We start from the raw sequence: 22,828 nt of genomic DNA, 5'->3' as shown, positions 1-22,828 counted from the left end.
TATATACCTTGTATTTAGCTCTGGGAAGTCGGGGGGGAGGGGGGGAGGGGGGAGAGGTAGGGGGGGAGGGAGAAGGGAGGGGGAGGGGGGATTTTTAAAGGAAAAATTGTATGTTAAAACTTTTTAATAAAAAAAAAAACATTTTAGATGAGTCCACCGAGGATTTCATTTTACATGGTATGAAAGTGTGTTCATGCAGCATTTTTAATTTTCCGTTGTAAGATTTCAAAGCTAAATACTTAAGATGGCAAAGTGTGTTGAACAGAAAGGAGAGAAGAATCCACCTTAATCTAAGATAATCATTATACTTTTCAGCTTAAAAGTTAAAATTCTTGAAAAGTTGATTTTCTTAGTTAAGACTGACTTTAATTTTTAAATCAAGTCTTTTGTGCTGACAGAAGACTGAATGGAAGTAATAAAGTTATTGGGAATAAGGATGTTCATTGATTATGGAATAAAGCGACCCAGGGTAATGAAGCAGGTATGGAAAAGGATTATTTCATTCTAAAATATAACATATGTATGTATGTATGTATGTATGTATGTATGTATATCTTGGACGGACGTGGTGGCTCAGTGGGTTAGGACGCTGAGCTTGTCGATCAGAAGGTCGGCAGTTTGGCGGGTCGAATCCTGAGTGCTGCATAACAGAGTGAGCGCCTGTTACTCGTCCCAGCTTCTGCCAACCTAGCAGTTCGAAAGCACATAAAAATGCAAGTAGAAAAATAGGGACCACTACAGTGGGAAGGTAACAGCGTTCTGTGCGCCTTTGGCATCTAGTCATGCCAGCCACATGACCATGGAGACGTCCTCGGACAAGGGCTGGCTCTTCGGCTTTGAAATGGAGATGAGCACCAGCCCCTAGAGTCAGAAATGACTAGCACGCATGTGTGGGGGAACCTTTACCTTTTATGTATATCTTAATAACAAGATCAAAATGCCTAGACTGGGTCTGGTTGACCACCTTATTGCTAATTTAGAGTTGAGGGTTGTTTTTTCTAGTCTACATAAGGTACTTAGTTATTTGGGACTATTCATACAATTTTCTATTTCTTATATTATCCTTTGTCAATCTATTGTCAGGTGTCTCAGTCGGTTTGGCTTGGAGTCCTGCCATCACTCTTATGGGGTGTTTTAATAAAGAAATACTGTTGCAGATCTTAATTGCTTTGGTTCACTTTATAGAGGATTGCTATTTTTTCCATTGGCCCTTCTCTCTCCCTTTTGCTAAAGTATGGTACTGATTAGATCTTTTATCTCTAAATTGATTGTCTCAATACATTTTTTCTTTTAATTGTTACTTTCAATACTATGTTGACTGGTGGAATAAACATTTTCTATTCAAGGCCCAGTCAACCAAGTCAATACACCTAAAATATTTCATGGGATGAAGAGAGCAGGTACACCCTTTAGAAGTGATTATTATGCTTCTTACAGTCCATTCCTGAAGAACTACAAAATGGGGAATGAAGTAGCCGAAGGACCACTCGGGACGACAGGCTAGTACTAACAGGGTTTTTTTAGAGCAAGGCAAACATAGAATAACATTGCCAGCTTTTATAGCCGGCAGCTGTCAGCGAGGGCCAATCAGGAGTGTTCATTTTGGCGCCGCGTCCATCCGGACCAATCCGCGTCGTCTTCTCTTTGACAGCTTAGGCTTCCGCATGGTCCGGTGTTTTGACAGCCGCGAGCTGTCAGTGGCTGCGCCTGCGCGGTGCGGGGGGGGAACTTTGACAGCTGTCAAAGTTCCCGCGTGTTCTTCTGTCAGATTTGCTTTTCCTCACGTATACTGTTTAATCACATCTAACTTAACTGTTTACATATATAATACTTTACATATATATAATACACCCCTTACCCCTCCCCTGGAGCGTTTTCTCCCCCTCTGTCGTTGGAACCTGCCCACTGGTAGTCCCTTAGGTAGGTGGGGGCCCTTCGGTTCCTGGTGGAACGACGTGGAAGTGGGGCGTTGTCAGGGTCTGCCGGTGGTGCGTCTCTTTGCTCCTCTTCCTCCTGGGTTGGTAGTATTTCTGGAAGGGGTTGCAGGTTGAGTTCCGCCGTTTGGGGATCTGGTGTGTATGGCGGTTGTCTGGGTCTGAGTTGGTCGATATGGCGGCGTATGTTGCCCTGAGTCTGTGTGGCAATTAGGTATGAAATGGGTCCTGTTTGTTGTAGCACTGTCCCTTGGACCCATTTGTTTTTATCAGAGTAAGATCGTGCCCATATCATTTGCCCTGGTTTGAATGTGCGGATGGGGGGGTTTGTTCGTTTTCTGCCGGATATGTGTCAGGATGCAGTCTGTCAAGCCGTGTTATCAGCCTCCTCCCCCATCTTAGTTCCGCTGGTGATTTGCCAGTTGTTGTGCATGGAGTTGCGTGTTGTGCCATTAGGAATTGGCTGAGTCGCCTTTGCCAATTCCCCTTGACGAACTTTTTTAAAGCTTCTTTTGTGGAACGTACCATAATTTCAGCCATCCCGTTACTTGATGGGTGGAAGGGCGCAGACGTGACCAGCCTAATACAATTCTTCATAGCGAATATCTGAAATTCACGAGAAGTGAATTGAGGGCCATTGTCTGAAACTATGGTGTCTGGGAGGCCGTGAGTGGCGAATATTTTTCTTAGGGCTTGTATCGTGGCTCCTGACGTTGTTTTCTTAAGGGGGGTGACTTCTAACCATTTAGAATAACTGTCCACTACAATTAGGAAACTCTGTCCCTGGATAGGTCCTGCAAAGTCTAAATGTATGCGTGACCATGGGTTTTTTGTTGTTTCCCATTTGTGGATTGGTGCCTGAGGTGGCTCGTTCCGGGTCGCTTGACAGGTATAGCACCCTCCCACATATCTTTCTATCTCTTTATCTATGCCCGGCCACCAGACATAACTTCTAGCCATGGCTTTCATCTTGACAATGCCTGGATGTCCTTCATGTAAAATGTGTAATGTTTGGCTTATGTTCTTCTCTGGTATTATTACCCGATTTCCCCACAGTAGGCATCCCCTATGAGTGGATATTTCATTTTTCCTGCTAAAATATGGCTGGAATTGGGGGTGTGGGTTTTGTGCTGGCCACCCTGTTGTGGCCCATTTGAGGATTCTGCTAAGTATTTTGTCTTTAGCTGAATTGTTGGCTATAATGTTTGCAGACAGGGGACAATCTGGAAGTTGCGAGATTGCTAGGATCAGTCCAGCTGGGGCTGGGTCTGCGTCCTTGCTTTGAATGGGTAGTCTGCTGAGGCAGTCTGCATGTCCTAATTCCTTCCCTGGTTTATGTATTAACTGATAGGAATAGGCTGCTAAGAATGTGGACCACCGTAGTATTCTCGGAGAGAGAATCTGTGGTGTAGTTTTATTCCACGTGAATATGCCCAGAAGGGGTTTGTGATCTGTAAATATAGTAAAGGGCCTCCCATAAAGGTAGTCGTGAAATTTTTTAACCCCAGCGACTATTGCTAGGGCTTCTCTGTCTATTTGTGCGTAATTCCTTTCTGCTTTAGACAGAGTGCGTGAATAAAAGGCTATGGGTTTTTGTGTACCATCCTTGAATAAATGACTTAACACTGCCCCGATTCCATAGGGAGAGGCATCGCAAGTGATGCATATTGGGGTGTCTTCTCTGAAAAGGGTGATCGTTGAGCTGTGACAAATAATCTTTTTTAATGATTGGAAACTATTCTCATGTATTTTGGTCCAGGACCAAACAGTTCCCTTGTCCAGGAGCCTATGCAGAGGCTCCGCGATAGTGGCTTTATGGGGAAGGAAGGCATGGTAAAAGTTTAATAATCCTAAAAAAGCTTGGAGCTCTTGTTTATTCTTTGGGCTTGGTGCTGTTTGAATAGCCCTTAGTTTTTCTGTTGTGGGGTGGATGCCTTGGCCGTCTATTTTGTACCCTAGGAATTCTGTGGATGTGACTCAAATAGAGCACTTTTCCCGTTTCAGTTTGAGGCCGGCTTCTCTGAGCCGGCTTAGCACAGCTGACAGCCTGTCAGCTAAGTTTGCTTCGTTTTCTCCGGCGATGAGAACATCGTCAAAATAGGGGCAGACCCCGGGTATTCCTTTCAGGGTTTTCTCCATGATACCCTGAAAAATACCCGGGGCAGCCGTTATGCCGAATTGGAGCCTTTTCACTTTAAAGGCACCGCGGTGGGTGACAATTGTCTGGGCTTCCGCCGTGTCATTAGTGACAGGCAGTTGCAAATACGCCTGCGTGAGATCAAGTTTGGCAAAAATGGCGCCAGAGCGGATAGAAGCAAATACGTCCCTTACTGCTGGCACCGGGTAAGCGTGGGGACTGAGGGCTAGGTTGAGGGTCACTTTATAGTCCGCACATAATCTCACTTCCCCGTTAGGTTTAATAGGGGTGACTATAGGGGTCTCCCAGCTTCCCCCTTCCATTGGTTCGAGCACCCCAAGACCTATGAGGCGATCGAGTTCGTTTTCAATTTTTTCCTTAAGGGCAAAGGGTACTCTCCTCGCTCTTATCTTAATTGGTTGGATTGCTGGGTTTAACTGTAAGGAGATGGGGGGACCGGTGTATTTTCCTAACGTGCCATCGAAGACGTCTGCATACTTGTTGCAAACGGCTTCTAGGCTGGGTGATTGAATTGTATTTACCCCGGTTATGGCGATTCCTAGCGGCCCGAACCAGTTTAACCCTATCAAGTTGGTGCGGTTCCCTGGCGTAACTAGGACTTCTAAGGGACCCTTGAACTCCTTGTACTGCACGGTAACCTTAGCCCTCCCTTCCAGCGGAATGGGGGTTTTCTGGAAGTCTGCTAGGTGGACCTGGGTTTGCCTCAGAGGAATTTTTTCCTTTCCCTGTTGACAGATCTCCTGATAAGTTTTTAGCGAAATTAAGGAGACTGCTGACCCTGAATCCACTTCCATGAGGCAGGGCACCCCCTGAATTCTTACCCTGATCTTAACCTTTGAGCTTAAGCTGTTTACCCTGTCAATTGTTTCTACCAGGGGCCCTGGCGGTTTTTCTCTGCTGGCCTGGGTAGCTGGCCTACCTGGGGAGTTTGCCTCCAAATTATTGATGTTGTCACGGCCCTTGCTGCGGCACACCGGTTTGATGTGGCCGGTCTTCCCGCAATTGTGGCACTTAGCGTTCCTAAACCGGCAGCTTCCTCTGGCATGGTTGCCCCCGCAGCTGGCACAGGCGGCCCGTTGCTCGTAACGCGGCGGTGGCGGAGGGGGGTTCCTGGACCTTCGGCGATCCGAAGTGTCACCTCTCCTTGGTTGCCTGCGTTCCATTCTGCGTTGCAGGGCTTCTCCGTCGGTGAAATCCACCGACTCTTCGCTGTCGCTGAGGGTGGCGCTTTCTTGGAAGACGGTCGCTGGGCTCTCTGGGGTCGTGGTAGTCGGCTTCTTCTTGTGGCTGTGCTCGTAGGCCATGATTTCTCTGGTCAGCTCTGCCAGGCTCATGTCGGGTTTGGATGTCAGCTTCTTCTGCAGCCTCTCGTCCCTCAACCCGATCACCACCTGGTCTCTGATGCGGTCCTCCAAGTCGGGGAAACAGCAGTTCCGCGCGGCGTGTCTGACCCCAGCAATGAACTCGTTGGCGGGCTCGTCTGGCCGCTGTTTCTTCTGGGCGAACTGGACCCGCCAGTACAGTTCTGAGCGAGCCGGCATATAGTACTTGTTCAGCTGGTCCACCAGGTCCGCGTAGGAGACCTCGGTGATGGGCACCGGGCTGAACAGGCCCACGGCTGCATCATACACTGGAGGTCCGCTGATGTATAGTAGAGTGGCGGCCTTTGCTCTGTCGTCAGTGATTTTACTGACGAGGAGGAATCCCTCGACCTGGCCTAGGTGTGATTGCCATCTCTCGGGATGGCGGGTATCGAATTCCCTCACACGCCCGAAGTTTGCCATGTCGTCCGGTCCTGGGTCGCTCCTATGGAAGTTAAAACTTCCAGTGACAGCTCTTGCCGGGAACTCTCTTCCTCGGCCGTGACTTCAGCTCAGGAACTCTCTTCCTTGGCTGTGACTTCAGCTCCGGAGCGATCCCATCCTCGTCGCCAGTGAAGTAGCCGAAGGACCACTCGGGACGACAGGCTAGTACTAACAGGGTTTATTTAGAGCAAGGCAAACATAGAATAACATTGCCGGCTTTTATAGCCGGCAGCTGTCAGCGAGGGCCAATCAGGAGTGTTCATTTTGGCGCCGCGTCCATCCGGACCAATCCGCGTCGTCTTCTCTTTGACAGCTTAGGCTTCCGCATGGTCCGGTGTTTTGACAGCCGCGAGCTGTCAGTGGCTGCGCCTGCGCGGTGCGGGGGGGGAACTTTGACAGCTGTCAAAGTTCCCGCGTGTTCTTCTGTCAGATTTGCTTTTCCTCACGTATACTGTTTAATCACATCTAACTTAACTGTTTACATATATAATACTGTTTACATATATATAATACAGGGAAGGATTTGGATACCTTATTATGTTTCGGCCCCTTGGCTCCTTCAGCTGGACTAAAGCAGTGGTGACTTCAGTTAAGGCATCAAACTATATCTACAGAAATGAAAGCATCCCATCATTATTTCCCTTTGAAGTAAAAGTGGGTGTCTTTAATCATGAAGGAATAGGCACCCTGAGCCCAGTATTTCTTGTGTATTCTGGAGAGGATGCTAAGCAAAGTAGTACATATTTCATATTTTTATCTATTTCTGTCATATGAAACAGAATTTGGAAACCCATCTGAAATGCTCTCAGTAATATAGCTGATGCAATATGCACATGATGCTGCAGTGGTTTAATACTTAATATTACAGGAAGTCTTTGAATTAAGTCATAAATCTTATGGATGATAAGTCATAAATCTTATTATTTCAGGAGAGCTATGATGAAGTTTCTTTTATCTTCCAGTTTAACAACTATGCAACTATGTTCCCAATATTTTAGGAATAGTCCGCTAAAAATTAAATAACAAGTTTAGCTGTTCCTCTACTGTTTCCTAGAGCCTCAGATAGCACCAACTGCCATTTCAGTACAAAGCTTCTCATCTTCTGAGATGGAAGTCTCTTGGAACCCTCTTGCATGGGCCAGACATGCTGGAAGGATTCTTGGCTATGAGGTGTTGTTGTTGAAAACCTATTAAATATTCTCAGCCAAAATACATGCTTCCCATCTGTACCCATCTGCTGTTTTCTCTAAAATAACCTTGCCTGTTCACTAATTTCACATGTGTCTTTGTTCTTGCTCTAGTGTGCTATTTCACCATCTGGTTTCACTTTTGACAACTGATCTTTTCTTCAGCTTAAGTAGTTTCCATCTCATTATCTTCTTACAGGTAGAAAACTAACATCGATATAGATATAGATGATATAGATATAGATAGATAGATAACTTTTTTGCAAGAAGGGAGGGAGGGAGGGAGGGAGGGGAAATGTATTGGTTTCTTGCATGCCAAAAAGCGAAAAACAAAGGCTAGAAGTTTACACAGATCTTACATAGAATGTTGATTAAAGATAAGGTGAACGAGCTCATACCAGATTCAGGGATGAATCACTGTACAACTGATTAAAGAGGCAAAATAATAAGACTGCAAATGTAGGTAGAATTCAAAGTGTGAAAACATACAGTCCTATTTCTTGAAATATAACATAGTGCTCTCTTATATATGCAAAATGCTAAGATTATAACTGTTAGTTTAACAAGGTGACCCTGTACTTAACATCAGAAAGAGGACAGGTAAGGTAGTAGTAACTACAGCTTTTAATCTGCTGCATCTCACTAAAGGCATAATTTCTATAGATACTGTTAGGCATATGGTGATAGCCTACATAGTTGGGTTGAAATTATATAAACCATGATGTTGTGACTTTAGGATGTTAATTGGCCAATGGGTGTGTAGGTGTTCTCATGGCCATAAGAGGGAGCTAGGAACGTAGCTTCTCTCTCTCTGAATTCACTGCTCTCGCTAGTATTACTGTTTTGCTGTACTGTTGGTTTACTACTGTGATAAACCTGAACTGTGTATTTGATCTCTGGACCGGTAAGAAGACTTTGTATTTGGAATACTCCTTGGACTGTTACTATTGTGTATGACCTGGACTGTTTATTTTTGACCGTGCATTTTTGTTTTTTACACAACCTCAAAAGTAAAGTACTTTTTTCTTTCACAACTCAGTGTACTCTTGTGGTTACTGTGTGACTCTTACTGCTCTCAGTACCCTTCCTTGTCTGTGCAACTCCTTGGTAGCACAAGGAGACCTCTGCACAACAATTCCTAACAGATACCTGGGGCCAATTACAACTAGAAAGAATCATTTTCTGTTATTTTTCTCAGGCACGGCAAGCTGCCATTTCAGGGTCAAGAAGCAGGGTGAAACCTCAGTTGTATTTTGGGATCTTCTTGTGTCTGTAAGGATTTCCCCTCCCCTAATCTTTATTTTTAGTTCTTCAAAAGTTGGTGTTCTGCCAAGTTGGCTGCTACCTCCTACTTTGTGTGAGTAATCCACACTTGGGAAATGACTTTGTTGTTAGAATAGCAAATGTAGTTCATAGACTACCAATTAATTCTCATCAAACATTTTTTAGAACTCAAAATAGGTCTAAGTCAATGGCTATTTAATTATAACTGCCTAGATAAAAACAATTCCACCTTTGGAGATCTAAAAAAGGGGGGGAAATGAAATAGTGTGCTTCCATGTAATTTATATGTAATATGTGATGCAAGATGTTTTTATATCTTGATGACATTTATAAAATTATTTGTTCCTTCTGAAGCTTAATTTTTCAACTTTAATTGTCATAATTGAGGGAGAAAAAGTCTCTCTTTGTTATTAAACTTTAGGTTTTATATTGGATGAATTATTCCAAACACTGAACAACTAGGAAAGATAGAGTTAATGGCAACATAACAGCAAAAAAACATTACCAGTCTTAAGGCCAATACCATGTACTTTGCCACAGTGAGGACTTACAACACAGCTGGAACTGGTCCATCCAGTGTTCTGGTGAATGTAACTACAAAAAAATCATGTGAGTATCTTTAGTTACTAAGGACCAAAAAGCACAAGTAAATGCAGAATCTTTGCCATCTAGTAACATTCAAACAGTTATTTGAAAAACAAGCTATGATATGGATATTATTAAAATAAAAATAGCTTCTTTTTTCAGATAATACTTGTAGTACTCAAATTATCAAATATATATTTTGTGTTAGTCAATTACTTTAAAAGGAAACCTTCCTTTATTTTGTGTCTTGGGCATCTAATTCTTGAGCATAAGTTTCCAATAGGACAGTATAGCAAGGACAGTAAATGGGTGTCCCTGGGGAAGGGCAAATTATGAAACTAATAGTGTGCCATCATAATGCAAGTTCCACCCATTTTTATATTTATATGATGATGTTGCACAGACAGACAGACAGACAGAGTGGAGCCTGAGTCATAAAGCTCATTTCTTCATTGTGATCAAGTCCATTAGATTCTGCAGAGGCTTTGGTTGAATATTTTTTTTTTAATTTACATGAAACAAAACATCTTAGTGTTGAAATTGACACTTAGTTCCATACAGTATATAATTTGGGAATAGAAATAACATTGATAAAAATGCTTTTTTTCAAAAAGCTTTTTTTTGCCATATTGAAGGCTTGATCACATTTACAGCTGGGATTTCTAGCAACCTTGAGTTTAAAAGTGTGTTTCTAACATTTGAAATTTCAGCATCTAACAATAATATGATAAAGAAAAAGAAGCAGAGTACTCTTTTTGTTTGCTATGGCCTTTGGGCATGCACTTATTTTATTATTGATAAACATTTTAGGAGAAAATGACTGTTGCTATTTTATTATAACCCTGTATAAGAAATTTACCATCTAGGAACGAATTAGGTGTGCATTCATTTCAGCTGGCTTTGGGCCATTATTTACCAGACTCTTTTAAAGTATTAATGAATTCATATGGTTTTCACTGGCATAACATGAGCCTTCAAAATATCCATGTTTTCCCTTGGATAGGGTAGTTTCCTCATTCAAAAGTTGTACAAAATGTGGAGTTTTTTCTGAACTCACAGCTCTGCTTGGTAAGCCACTGGCAACTGTGACCAGAAAGGCCTTTGTACAGTTTCATCTAGTGTACCACTTGAACTAGACATACTGGGTATGTCTAGTTTAATGAAGAGAAGGATGAGGGATGACATGATAGCAGTGTTCCAATATCTCAGGGGCTGCCACAAAGAAGAGGGAGTCAAGCTATTCTCCAAAGCATCTGAAGGCAGGACAAGAAGCAATGGATGGAAACTAATCAAGGAGAGAAGCAACCTAGAACTAAGGAGAAACTTCCTGACAGTTAGAACGATTAACCAGTGGAACAACCTGTCTCCAGAAGTTGTAAATGCTCCAGCACTGAAAGTTTTTAAGAAGAGACTGGACAACCATTTGTCTGAAATGGTATAGGGTTTCCTGCCTGAGCAGGGGATTGGACTAGATGATCTCCAAGGTCACTTCCAACCTTATTATTATTAACTCTTTTCTGGATCAGAGGGCCATTCGTACAGTCATTCATTTATTTATTTTATTTTATTTGTATACCGCCCTTCTCCCGAAGGACTCAGGGCGGTGAACAGGGACATAAATACCAAAATACCCAAAATACAGAAATTAAAAACAAATTAAACCCTAGTGCCCAAATGCAGAAAATAAATTACATTAAAACAATAATTAAAACAAAGCCCATCAGACCAGGCCGGCTTGTTCAAACAAATAGTTTTTTAGGTCGCGTCGGAAGGAGCGAAGGTCGGGAGCCATCCGGAGCTCAACCAGTAAACGGTTCCACAGGTCAGGCGCACCCACAGAGAACGCCCTCCCCCTGGGGGTCACCAGATGGCATTCTCCGAACAGCGGCACCCTGAGGAGGACCTCTCTGTGGGAGCGAACTGCTATGCTCATGTAACACCTTTGCTTTACAAACTGCATTGGTTATCAATTTTCTTCTGGGTGTGATTCAAGATGGTTTTTTTTTTTTTTTGCTGCCTATAAAGCCATGCATGGCATAGGTTCTGATTACTTGAGTGACTGACTGTCTTTAATAGCATCTGCATGGCCACTGCATGGCCACTTAGATCTTGAGGGATTGGTATTCTTTCAACTAAGCAAAGTTATCTTTTGAGACCTCAGAAATGCACCTTCTCTGCAACAGTGTCTACCCTCTTGAATGAGGATTTCCCTGCAATTGAACTACACCCTCACCCTACTGGTGTTTTAAGTGGCCCTGAAGACTTGGCCTTTTATGCAGGCCTTTGGTGAGGATGACTGATGTTCCCCAACTAGGTTTGTTTTCTCTGCCATCTTTGTTTCTTTTGTTCTTTGTTATTTTTGTGTTCTGGGTTATTTCTTTATTCCAAAATGTTTTAAACAATTTGTAGAGTGCCCCAAAACACTGGGAGTTGGGCAGCAAATTTATTATAGAAAAATATGAAATCACAGCTGCCAGTTTTTTAGCTGGTGTTGTCCTTCATACACACTGAGCTCTTCCCTAGATGTCATAATGTATTGAGGTACTATATATGTGTATCCAAGCAGCACAGACTTTTGTAATCAACAGATGGAAATTTTCTTAATGTGCATATTTTCTAAGCAGTGTCCAATTTTGGGGGAGGGGGATTGTGATATCCAGCATGCCTGTAATCACTGGGATCACCACAACTGGTTTATGCCATAATCTTTCAATTTTGATTTTCAGATCTTGTTACTTTATGATCCTCTCCAATTCTTTGTCCTCTAACAATCTCCTGGTGTTGTAACATTAATCATCCACACTTTTGTCTTTTCAACTACAGTTAAATTTGATGGGTTATAAGCCAAGACTTTATCAATTTGTATTTAGAAATTCCACAATGTTTTCACTTACTCCTAAATCCTATGCATTTGGAAGAAATGTGGAATATTTTATATAGTATCTTATATGCAATAAATATTCCCTTGGTTGCCTGGTTATATAACAGCATATTACTCCTCCTGATCTGCTGCTAAGTGCAGCTGACAAATTACATGAGTTTTCAAAGAAAAAAAACCAAGAAAATCCAGTTGCCTTTTGAACAGCACCTTTGGAACAACCATGACCTGGATGACTGAGAATCTCCATAGACATTTACATGAACTCACAAGGACAGTTTTGAATAATTGATAAGGATTTCACAGGAACATTGTACTGGCTGAGATTATGCTTGAACTGGATAACAGTATGTCCTAGTTCTGGATGATCTCCTATCTTTGATCCAATTGCAGTTAATATTAAGTGGGAAGCAGGAGGCTTACCCATAGGCTATTGTTGTTGGCATCGACAAAAACAACTTGATCTCAGTCTGTGGTCTATTTTATTTTTATATAATTTTATTTTAATGAAGGCATTTGTACAATCTCTTAGATAACAGATAGATCTACATGTGCACACACACACACACACACACCCTCAGGGTATATATGGGAGTGAGTGTGTATGTCTTGCATGGAACTTTGTGTAACTATGCATAAAACTCTACATTTTCTTTATTTAAATAATGTGCAAGCAGCCATCCTATGCCAAGTTATCTGCTATGAGATTAATGAATCTGAAATATTTATTTTGTCAGTCAGCCTTATCCTTGGGGGAAAAACATATACAAACTATAAATTATATAATTTGGGACAATTGTATAATGTGTGTAGTTATACACATTGTTTTTCTTTTTTCCAGCTGTAAAATTGTGGTCAGTCTTCACATGGACAAAAAGGAATTATTTTAATGGCCATTTTAGCTGATTTTGTCTTATCCAATTTTATAAGGTTTTTTAAAAAACCCTAAACCTAGAACTATGTAGAAAATGCTGGAAATACTTTAAGATATAAGTATCTATACATTTACAAAAAGGCATGCTGTTTTAATTTCAATTGTTGGTACAAATGATTAAATAAAAGTTTAGCATTAATTAAACTTGGACTGAATTCCAAGAAAAGGCAGACACAACTGCATAAAAAACTAGCATTCAGACAGAGTTTGGGAGTAGGTAGATTCAGAAGACTTTGCTAGTTCAAGCTTAATATTAGACCATACACATCTATCTTCAAGTCAGCTTAAATCCATCTGTAGGAGATTTCCTGCTGCTACCTACTGCACTCTGCTGTACCAAGCATTTTCCTAGAAGGAACAATTTCCTACACACCATGCTAATATAAATTAAAAAAACAAGTTCCTCTTCCTTCATTTATTTTCCAAATATTGACCAGAAAAAGCAGGCAGAACTTGCAGACATTGTTCCCTTCCTTAGTTTCCCAGCTGCATGGATTAGCAGGAAGCAATTCTCCTTAGATCTGCCATGATTACAGTCAGTAGTAATTTTTCTCCTTGTTAGTTCTTTATCAAGATGCTTTTTAAAAAATTCTCAATCCTAAAAGAGACATAGTTAAATCCACAGTGTGCCGAGTTAGAATGGTCCAGATGCTTGAATAATTTTATTGTGCCCTTATAGCCTATTCTTCTGGGACAATCAGTAGATGCTGTCATCTCTCTCCATCATTTCCAAGCAAGAATAAATGTAAGAGAAAGCCAGGAATGAGGATGAAATCTTTTCCCCATGAAAGGATGTCAGCACAAGTAATAATTTCTTGCCTGATAGATATTGAAAGTTGAAGAGTATGTGAATCTCTTAATGAAACCCAACAGGTGGGGACTGAAAGAAGTTAACTGCTGAACTAATGGTCAAGGATTCAGCCTTGGTGGAGCAGTGGGCTAATGCCTCCTTAAGTAACACCAGCTGCCTGCAATTAGTGCAGGTTCGAGTCCCACCAGGCTCAAGGTTGACTCAGCCTTCCATCCTTCCGAGGTAGGTAAAATGAGGACCCAGATTGTTGGGGGCAATAAGCTGACTTTGTAATAATGCCGCTTGGGGGTGTGTGAAAAGCCCTAATAAGCAGGCATATACATAGAATGAAGGCTACTGCTAAGCTTGTAAGCCGCCCTGAGTCTTCGGAGAAGGGCGGGATATAAATGGAATTTTAAAAAAAAATAATGATAGCAGTTCACATACTTTATGCAATTTCCATATCAATAATATGTCCCCAGTTCTGAACAGCAATAGAAATAATCTTACACAGCAAAAACAATTGAGATGAAAGTATTCCAAGAGTGACTTGGTTTACTGTAACTCAGATGATTTTGCATCAATTGGGTCAGCTGTTCATCAGCTGCAGTCTGAAAATGAGTATTTCATGAATATGATTCTCTTTTTTTCACAGCTCCAAGTCAGTGCCCAGCAAACAGTCTGGCAACTGACCAGTTCAAAAATATGCTTGAACTGAGACCGGGTGCAAACAATGGAAAATGAGTCCCATGTCCTAGGCTACAAAGTAAGTTTGTCATGATAAACGTTACAAAAGCAGTGGTATTTTGAATTAAGTAAGTATCTCTCTTGTAATTGTTTTGATCTATTTATTTTTTTTAAAAAAAGGTTGTTTACTACATAGCAGCATGTAGTATGAAATTTATGAAGTTACATAATAACATTTGGCTAGCTTGTATTCCAGATAGTACAAATAAATGCATTTTGTCTTTGCAAAAATCTATGTCAAAGTGAGGACAAAGAAAACAGAGATTATGAAATAATGAGACAAAATGCTGCTGTTTCAAAATGCAAATATTTTTCAGAAGTCTCTAGGCAGAGTAGCTTTTCTCAGCTTGATGCATCATTCAGTTGTTGTGGAACTACCCATGCTGGCTGGGAAATCTAGGAATTATAGTCCTGGAAAAACCCAAGCTCATGAAAGTTTGATGCCAGAGGAGATAAGTGACCACAAACTCTTTGGGACCAGAAAATAAATATTCACTGGTTGTACTTATTGCCACCAGACAACAGATTTCAGGCTTTCTATTTTGCTGATGATGCTTTATAATGGCAATGTATGCAACTAATTCCAGGTGTTAAACACTAAGGCAACTGTTTGTAGGAATAAACTATTGACACAAAGTTGTGCTCCTTGTTTACCCACACCCCATAATTAATTAGAGGAATCTAATTTAAAAAGGGGGTGAAGCATTTTCTCAGTTGTGGTTGTTAATATCCTTACAGAAAATCACCCACAAATATATTAAAATATGCTATCCCACTTTACTGCATCAATTGGAGATAACAGGGTAACCTTGTCAAATCTGAGTACCCTTGACGTGTGTAGTCTAACTCCTAGAATTCTCTGATTAACATGACTATTGTTTTAAAAAATATCTGGGAGTTAGACGTTCACACTGTCAAAGCATGTCACAATCGGAGAAGGTTGTTGTATGCTGTTGCTTACATTAACAAAAAACAAAAAATGTTAATGAGCAAAATAGGTGACTAAATTGTGAAACTTTCCAGATCACATATGGCTCCTATGGATCTGAATAAAACTTAAAAATATCTCCATTGTTTAATAGATAATTAACATATCAAAAACATTGTTACCTTCATCACCTTCATTCTGGCTTTCATTATTGGTATTTTTTTCAACTTATATACAAATATTGTACGGACCAAAAATTGGAACACTGATTCACTTCATACACATCCATAGGAGTAGGAAAACATCCATAGGAGTAGGAAAATAGTCTAATGTAGAGAAAATTGAAAGAGTGAAAACAGGGTGAGGCGTAACAGTCACTGGGGAGAGAAAAGGTTTTCACTTACAAAGACAAAAAAGACACACACTGCCAACATGTTGTGATGATTCCTGTCAACACAATTGGTTTTTAGTGATGTCCAGAGCACATTTTCAAAATGTGCCAAATATGCATGTAGATATGATCCTAATACTGGGCTAGTATTATCTTTATATATTTGTGATGGCTTAGGATGCTGATGCAAATAAATGTGCCTTTGTGTGAACATCAGGCAGGCACTGCGAACATCTCCTTACAGCGCCATTGAGTTCATACTTATAAGCAAGAGGAACAGAGCGGGTTTTCTTTTTCTCAGGATGAGCCTAGAGGGATCTTTTAAATTTGCTGCTTGTTTCATGAATTGCAACAACAATAATTTTTAGAAGTTTAAAAAAATAAACTGAACATAAATGAAAAACCCTATATAAACAAAAGGAACCTATATAACCATGCCTTCCGTGTGAAGTTCAAGGTGCTAACAATGACATACAAAGCCCTACATGGCATGGGTCCAGACTACCTACGGGAGCACCTTCTGCCAATGTCTGCACCCCACCGTCCTGTGCGCTCCCACAGAGAGGGCCTCCTCAGGGTGCCACCGCTCAAGGAATGTCGGCTGGTGGCCCCCAGGGGGAGGGCATTCTCAGTGGGTGCGCCAGCACTCTGGAACTGCTTGCCAACCGAAATCCGGATGGCCCCCGACCTCCGCACCTTCCGGCGCGACTTAAAAACTTACCTGTTCCAGCAGTCCGGCCTGGCCGGATAGCTCTAATTGGGGTCCCAGTTTGTTTTTACTATTGTTTTTCACTATTGTTCAATCTGTATACCTACCTTACTCTGTACACCGCCCCGAGTCCCTCGGGAGAAGGGCGGTTTATAAAAACAAATAAATAAATAAATAAATAAATAAATAACCAGCTCTGCCTTCTCTCCTTTTATATTTAGGTTTTTTTATATAGGCAAAATCGACAAAGCACCACTTATATCTTAAAAACAAACATTACGTTCACTGAGCAGCTGGCACCTTTGGAAGATGATTACCCCATTGAAATGATAACTGTAAGTGACGGAGGGGATGGAAGCAGCAGTGAATAAATTCGAATTCCAACCTTCTCAAGTGAGTGTTTCTCCCCTGCTCCTCCCTTCCGCTGTCCCTCCCTCCCAAATGATTGCTATAGACCAGGGGTGTCAAACTCGCAATGTCACCTGACATGTCACGACGTATCGTGACTTTTTTCCCATTGCTGGCAATGGGGTGGGTGCAGTTTTGGTATTTTGGTATGATGCATCTAGCCCGCGGGCTGGCAATTTAAACACCCCTGCTACGTATATACCTTGAATGCTTGAAAAGGACTTTTGGGACATACTGTATATGACAGCATCTTAGTAAGCAGCTAAGTGAACACAGGGTCCACGTCTTGGTTAAGAAAAGGAAAAGCAATTGATCTATAAAAATGCATCTGGATTTCCTGGGGTGCATTTGGGGTGTAATGCTCTGCAGTTTGCTGATGTAAATGAAACCTGCAGCTGCGTGGAAATTTGTACTGCACTGAAATCAGTCTGCAGCACAATAGTCTTCATTATTTACTATTTTAGAACAGCTTAAAATATACCAAGTGTGATAGATAGGTTAAACTATATAATATCCCTGCCTGTGGGCTCACAATCAGCTGAAAATGAAAGATAAAAGGGAAGGGGAAGGGGAGAAAGGACATTGCTAATCAAGGCCTCCCATGAGTGTATGTGTGCATTTACTGCAATGACATTTGTGAACTAAACTCCATTAAAAGCATTTGTAAAGTTGAAAATGAATCATATCCGGGAACCAGTAGTCCCCAAGCCGCATGAAAAAAGCTGGGCCGGCCGACATTTGACAGTTGACAGCTGTCAAATGGCCGCCCGAAGCAACGGCGCACGCGCACCACCCAGCCGGCCGCCATTCCCGTTGACAGCTGTCAAAAGGGCTGCCGGGGGCCAACGCGCACGCGCCAGATTTGACAGTTCTCGGAACTGTCAAATCCGGAAGTCTTCAACCCGGTCCTCCGAGCTGAGCCAAGCGCTCAGCTGAGAGGAATTCCCTGACAGCCGCAGAGCTGTCAGAATACTGTTAGCGGATTGGCTGCTTCCCGAACGGCGGGGAAAATGCCGCTACCTGATTGGCTACACTGTTTGACAGTTCCCTATATAAGCCCGGGTTGTTTTGACAATCAGCTGCCGGGAGCTGAAGCCAATAAACGTGTTAACCTTGCCACGGTCTCTCGCCTGTCTTTGTAAAGACAATTTACCTGGCGACGAAGGTGGGATCCCGGTGCCACAGAGCCGCCTGCTGAGTTAGCCTCAGCGAAGGAGTTCCGATCCCTCTCGCTGAAAGTCACTGCTGAAGCCACACGAGGGCAAAGGAACCCTTCAGCGGTTTGAACAGCACCGTGGATCCAGACCATGGCAAATTTAGGCCACGTCAGAGAATTCGACGTCCGCCATCCCGAGGGATGGGAATCGCACTGGGGGCAAGTTGAAGGCTACCTCGTCGTTAACAAGATAACGGAAGATCGCCACAAGGCTGCCGCCCTCCTGTGCCTCAGCGGGCCTGCCGTCTATGACATCGCTGTAGGGCTCTGCAGCCCAGACCCCATCGCGACCGTCCCTTACGCCGTACTAACCGACCGCCTCAGCAAGCACTTCATGCCCCGGCGGTCCGAGCTGTACTGGCGCCTCCATTTCGCCCGCCGCCGACAGCAACCGGGCGAAACGACCACAGCCTTCATCGCGGGGGTACGTCACGCTGCCCGCAGGTGCCAATTTCCCGACCTGGAAGACCGAATCAGAGATCAGGTCATCGTCGGTCTCTCCAACGAGCGGCTCCAGCGGAAATTGGTAGCCAGACCCACGTTAGACCTCGCCCAACTCACATTAGAGATCATGGCATACGAGGATAGCCACCGTGAAGGCTCCCCGCCGTTCAGAAACAGCCCGGCCGGGTCAGTCCACTACGCTGGGGAACCAGACGATGAACAGCCCGAATCCTTCACCGGCGTCGATGACATCATGTCCCGATTCAGCAAAATGGGCAGCGACCCCGGAAAGAACCGCAGACCATTCAGACAAGCCGCCCTCGGGCCAAGACCCACCTCCGCAGGCCAAAAACCTAAGTGTGCCAGCTGCGGCGGGGCGCACGCCAGATCCACATGTCGTTTCAGAAATGCCAGGTGTCACGGATGCGGGAAGACCGGGCACATTCGCTCCGCGTGTCGCAGCTCGAACCGGGAAACCCTCCACGAGCTTGAGGAGATTCCGGCAGGTAGGACCAGGGTTCCCCTTTTTGCCAGGGAAATTCCCCAGCCCTCAGTATTGTCAATTCGGGCCCAACAAAAAATTTCACCCATCCACCATTTACAGCCCAAAATTAAGATCTGGGTCAAAATTCAAGGAGTGCCCTGCGAAATGGAGGTTGACTCCGGCTCCTCTGTTTCAATAATGTCCTGGGACACCCTCAAAAAGATTGGGTTTAAAATCAGACGCCGTATCCCCCTGCAGCCCTCCAAAATACTCCTCGCAGACTTCCAAGGGGCCGCAATCCACTTAAAGGGACAGGCACAAGTAAGGGTAGAATACAAAAAATTCCAGGGGCAATTAACAATCCAAATCACTGAGGCTCCCAGGACCACCCTCATCGGGTTAGACTGGTTCGAAGCTCTAGGCATCCACCTGGAGGGCACCAACCGCATTCAATCCCGAACATTAGAGCAGGTCTGCCAAGCGTTCGCGGATGTTTTCGACGGAACGCTTGGCAAATATACAGGGTCCCCCATAGACCTCAAATTAAAACCGGAGGTAGGTCCCATCCGCATCAAGGCAAGAAGGGTCCCCTTTGCGCTAAAACAAAAAATTGAAGCAGAATTAGACCGCCTAGTCAGCCTGGGAGTCCTAGAACCAACAGACAGCGGAACCTGGGAAACCCCCATAGTGACACCAGTTAAACCAAACGGTGACGTGAGAATATGCGCGGACTATAAAGCAACAGTCAACCGCGCGTTAAATCCCCACGCATACCCAGTGCCTGCTGTCAGGGACGTGCTGTCAGAAATAGGGTCCGGCTCCATATTCGCCAAACTCGACCTAGCGCATGCCTTTCTGCAGCTACCGGTCACCCGGGAAACAGCTGAAGCACAAACCATCGTCACTCACCGTGGCGCTTTCAAAGTAAACCGCCTCCAATTCGGCATCTCTGTAGCCCCTGGCATTTTCCAGGAGGTCATGGAAAAAACCTTAAAAGGAATCCCAGGTGTCTGCCCCTATTTCGATGACATACTCATCGCTGGGGAATCAGAAAACAACTTAGCAGACAGACTACAGGAAGTTCTATTAAGATTTAGAAAAGCAGGGCTCAAACTAAAACGTGAAAAATGTTCCATTGGTGTCCCGTCAGCAGATTTCTTAGGCTACAAGATCGACTCGCAGGGAATTCATCCCACAAACTCAAAAATCCTTGCTATCAAGGCCGCCCCTACCCCAAAAAATAAAAACGAGCTCCAAGCCTTCCTTGGACTTTTAAATTTTTATCACGCCTTCCTACCAGGGAAGGCAACTATCGCAGAACCCCTCCACAGACTGCTCGATAAAGGGGCAGCCTGGCAATGGACTACAGTCCATGAAAACAGTTTCAGGTCACTTAAACAAATGCTTTCCAGCAACGCAACTATTTCCCACTACCAGGAGGACAAACCCTTATGCATAGCCTGCGATGCATCCCCATATGGGATTGGAGCAGTTTTAAGCCATTTAGACAACGATGGCACCCAGTCCCCGGTGGCATATTATTCCAGAACTCTATCCAAAACGGAAAGAAACTATGCCCAAATAGATAAAGAAGCCCTAGCAATTGTAGCAGGAATTAAAAAATTTCATGATTACCTTTACGGTCGCCCTTTCGTGATCTACACTGATCACAAACCATTGTTAGGACTTTTCACTTGGGACCGTCAGACCCCACAAATCTTATCTCCCAGGATGTTGCGCTGGACAACATTCCTCACAGCATACTCCTACCAATTAATATATAAGCCAGGACACCAAATGTGTCACGCTGACGGCCTCAGCAGATTACCCCTACCCCACACAGAGCCTGACCCAGCCCCAGCAGGCAATATCTTAGCTATTCAAGAGCTCCCAGAATGCCCATTGACAGCAAAAGATATCGCTACTGCAACTTCGTCAGACAAAACACTTAGCAGAGTGCTAGCATGGGTACATACAGGCTGGCAAACCTCTTGCCCAGGCACAGAGTTTCAGCCATATTTCTCCAGGCGAAATGAACTGACATCACACTTAGGATGTTTACTCTGGGGGTGCAGGGTAATCGTGCCCACCAAACATAGGCCAAAAGTACTGGACACCTTACACGAGGGCCACCCTGGCATCGTAAAAACAAAATCCCTGGCCCGCAGCTACGTCTGGTGGCCAGGAATAGACCAAGACATAGAAAAATACATTGCTGGCTGCTACCTATGCCAAGAATCCTGCCCACTCCAACCCAGAGCCCCAATTCATAAATGGGAACTCACAAAAAACCCCTGGTCCCGCATCCATATTGATTATGCCGGGCCCTTCCAAGGACAGGTCTTCCTCATAGTTGTAGATAGTTATTCTAAATGGCTGGAGGTTCTCCCGGTTCACAGCACAACGTCTGCCGCAACCATTCAAGCCCTCAGGGGACTCTTCGCAACACACGGTCTCCCCGACGTCATTATTTCAGACAATGGCCCTCAATTTACTTCTCATGACTTTCAGATCTTCACGAGGAGAAATTGTATTAGGCATTCAACATCGGCTCCCTTCCACCCGTCGTCCAACGGCCTTGCAGAGGTTATGGTGAGGACCACCAAAGACGCCCTCAAAAGAATCATCTCAGGAAACTGGCACCGACGCTTGTCACAATTTCTTTTAGCCCACCATTCTACTCCCTGCACAACCACCGGCAAAAGCCCGGCCGAACTTCGATGGGGCCGCCGCCTGGTGACACGACTCGACAGACTCCACCCCGACAGACTAGCAGCCGAAATGACACCAAGCTCCCAGCCAAGAACATTCTCCAAAGGACAAAACGTTTGGTCCCGAGACTATGGGGGAAGGGATAAGTGGGTTCAGGGGGTTATCATGGACCAAACTGGACCACTATCATACACAGTGGACACTGGAACAGGACTCATACAACGTAGACACACGGATCAGCTCCGACCCAGGTCACTGCCCAACCCCTCCCCGCAACCAACTCTGGGTGAGCCTTCGTCAGCCGACTCCCCCGGTCCCGATGAGTCCCTCCCCCCCCAGGACCCACAACCATCTACTGAGCCCCACCTAGAAACAACCCCGCCAGCCACACAATCCGAAGGGAGCACCCCCTGTCCCCGACGGTCCGGCCGAGCCAGGAAACCCCCCGCATACCTCGCGGACTTCGAGTGGAAGGGAAACCCACCATCTGTTAAAGAACCTGTTAACCATACTGTTTTAAAACGTTCAACTGTTGTTATGCATAACATACCTGTTCAGGGGGGGGGAAAGGGGGTGAATCATATCCGGGAACCAGTAGTCCCCAAGCCGCATGAAAAAAGCTGGGCCGGCCGACATTTGACAGTTGACAGCTGTCAAATGGCCGCCCGAAGCAACGGCGCACGCGCACCACCCAGCCGGCCGCCATTCCCGTTGACAGCTGTCAAAAGGGCTGCCGGGGGCCAACGCGCACGCGCCAGATTTGACAGTTCTCGGAACTGTCAAATCCGGAAGTCTTCAACCCGGTCCTCCGAGCTGAGCCAAGCGCTCAGCTGAGAGGAATTCCCTGACAGCCGCAGAGCTGTCAGAATACTGTTAGCGGATTGGCTGCTTCCCGAACGGCGGGGAAAATGCCGCTACCTGATTGGCTACACTGTTTGACAGTTCCCTATATAAGCCCGGGTTGTTTTGACAATCAGCTGCCGGGAGCTGAAGCCAATAAACGTGTTAACCTTGCCACGGTCTCTCGCCTGTCTTTGTAAAGACAATTTAGAAAACAACATTGTAAATGGGCAACATATGATTTCAATAATTAAACTAGAGAGGGGGAAAAAGGGCAAATGCGTGAGAGTAAGTGACTAGGAGAACCAATACATCATCCATGCTTTGAGACACCTACCACCTTTACTTCTTAATAAGACAAGCTGCCATTTGTTCTATAATATGGACCCACCAT

Source organism: Vipera berus (genome assembly GCF_964194415.1).
Source record: "Vipera berus genome assembly, chromosome: 2".
Lineage (NCBI taxonomy): Eukaryota > Metazoa > Chordata > Lepidosauria > Squamata > Viperidae > Vipera > Vipera berus.
This window is presented reverse-complemented; position numbering follows the sequence as displayed.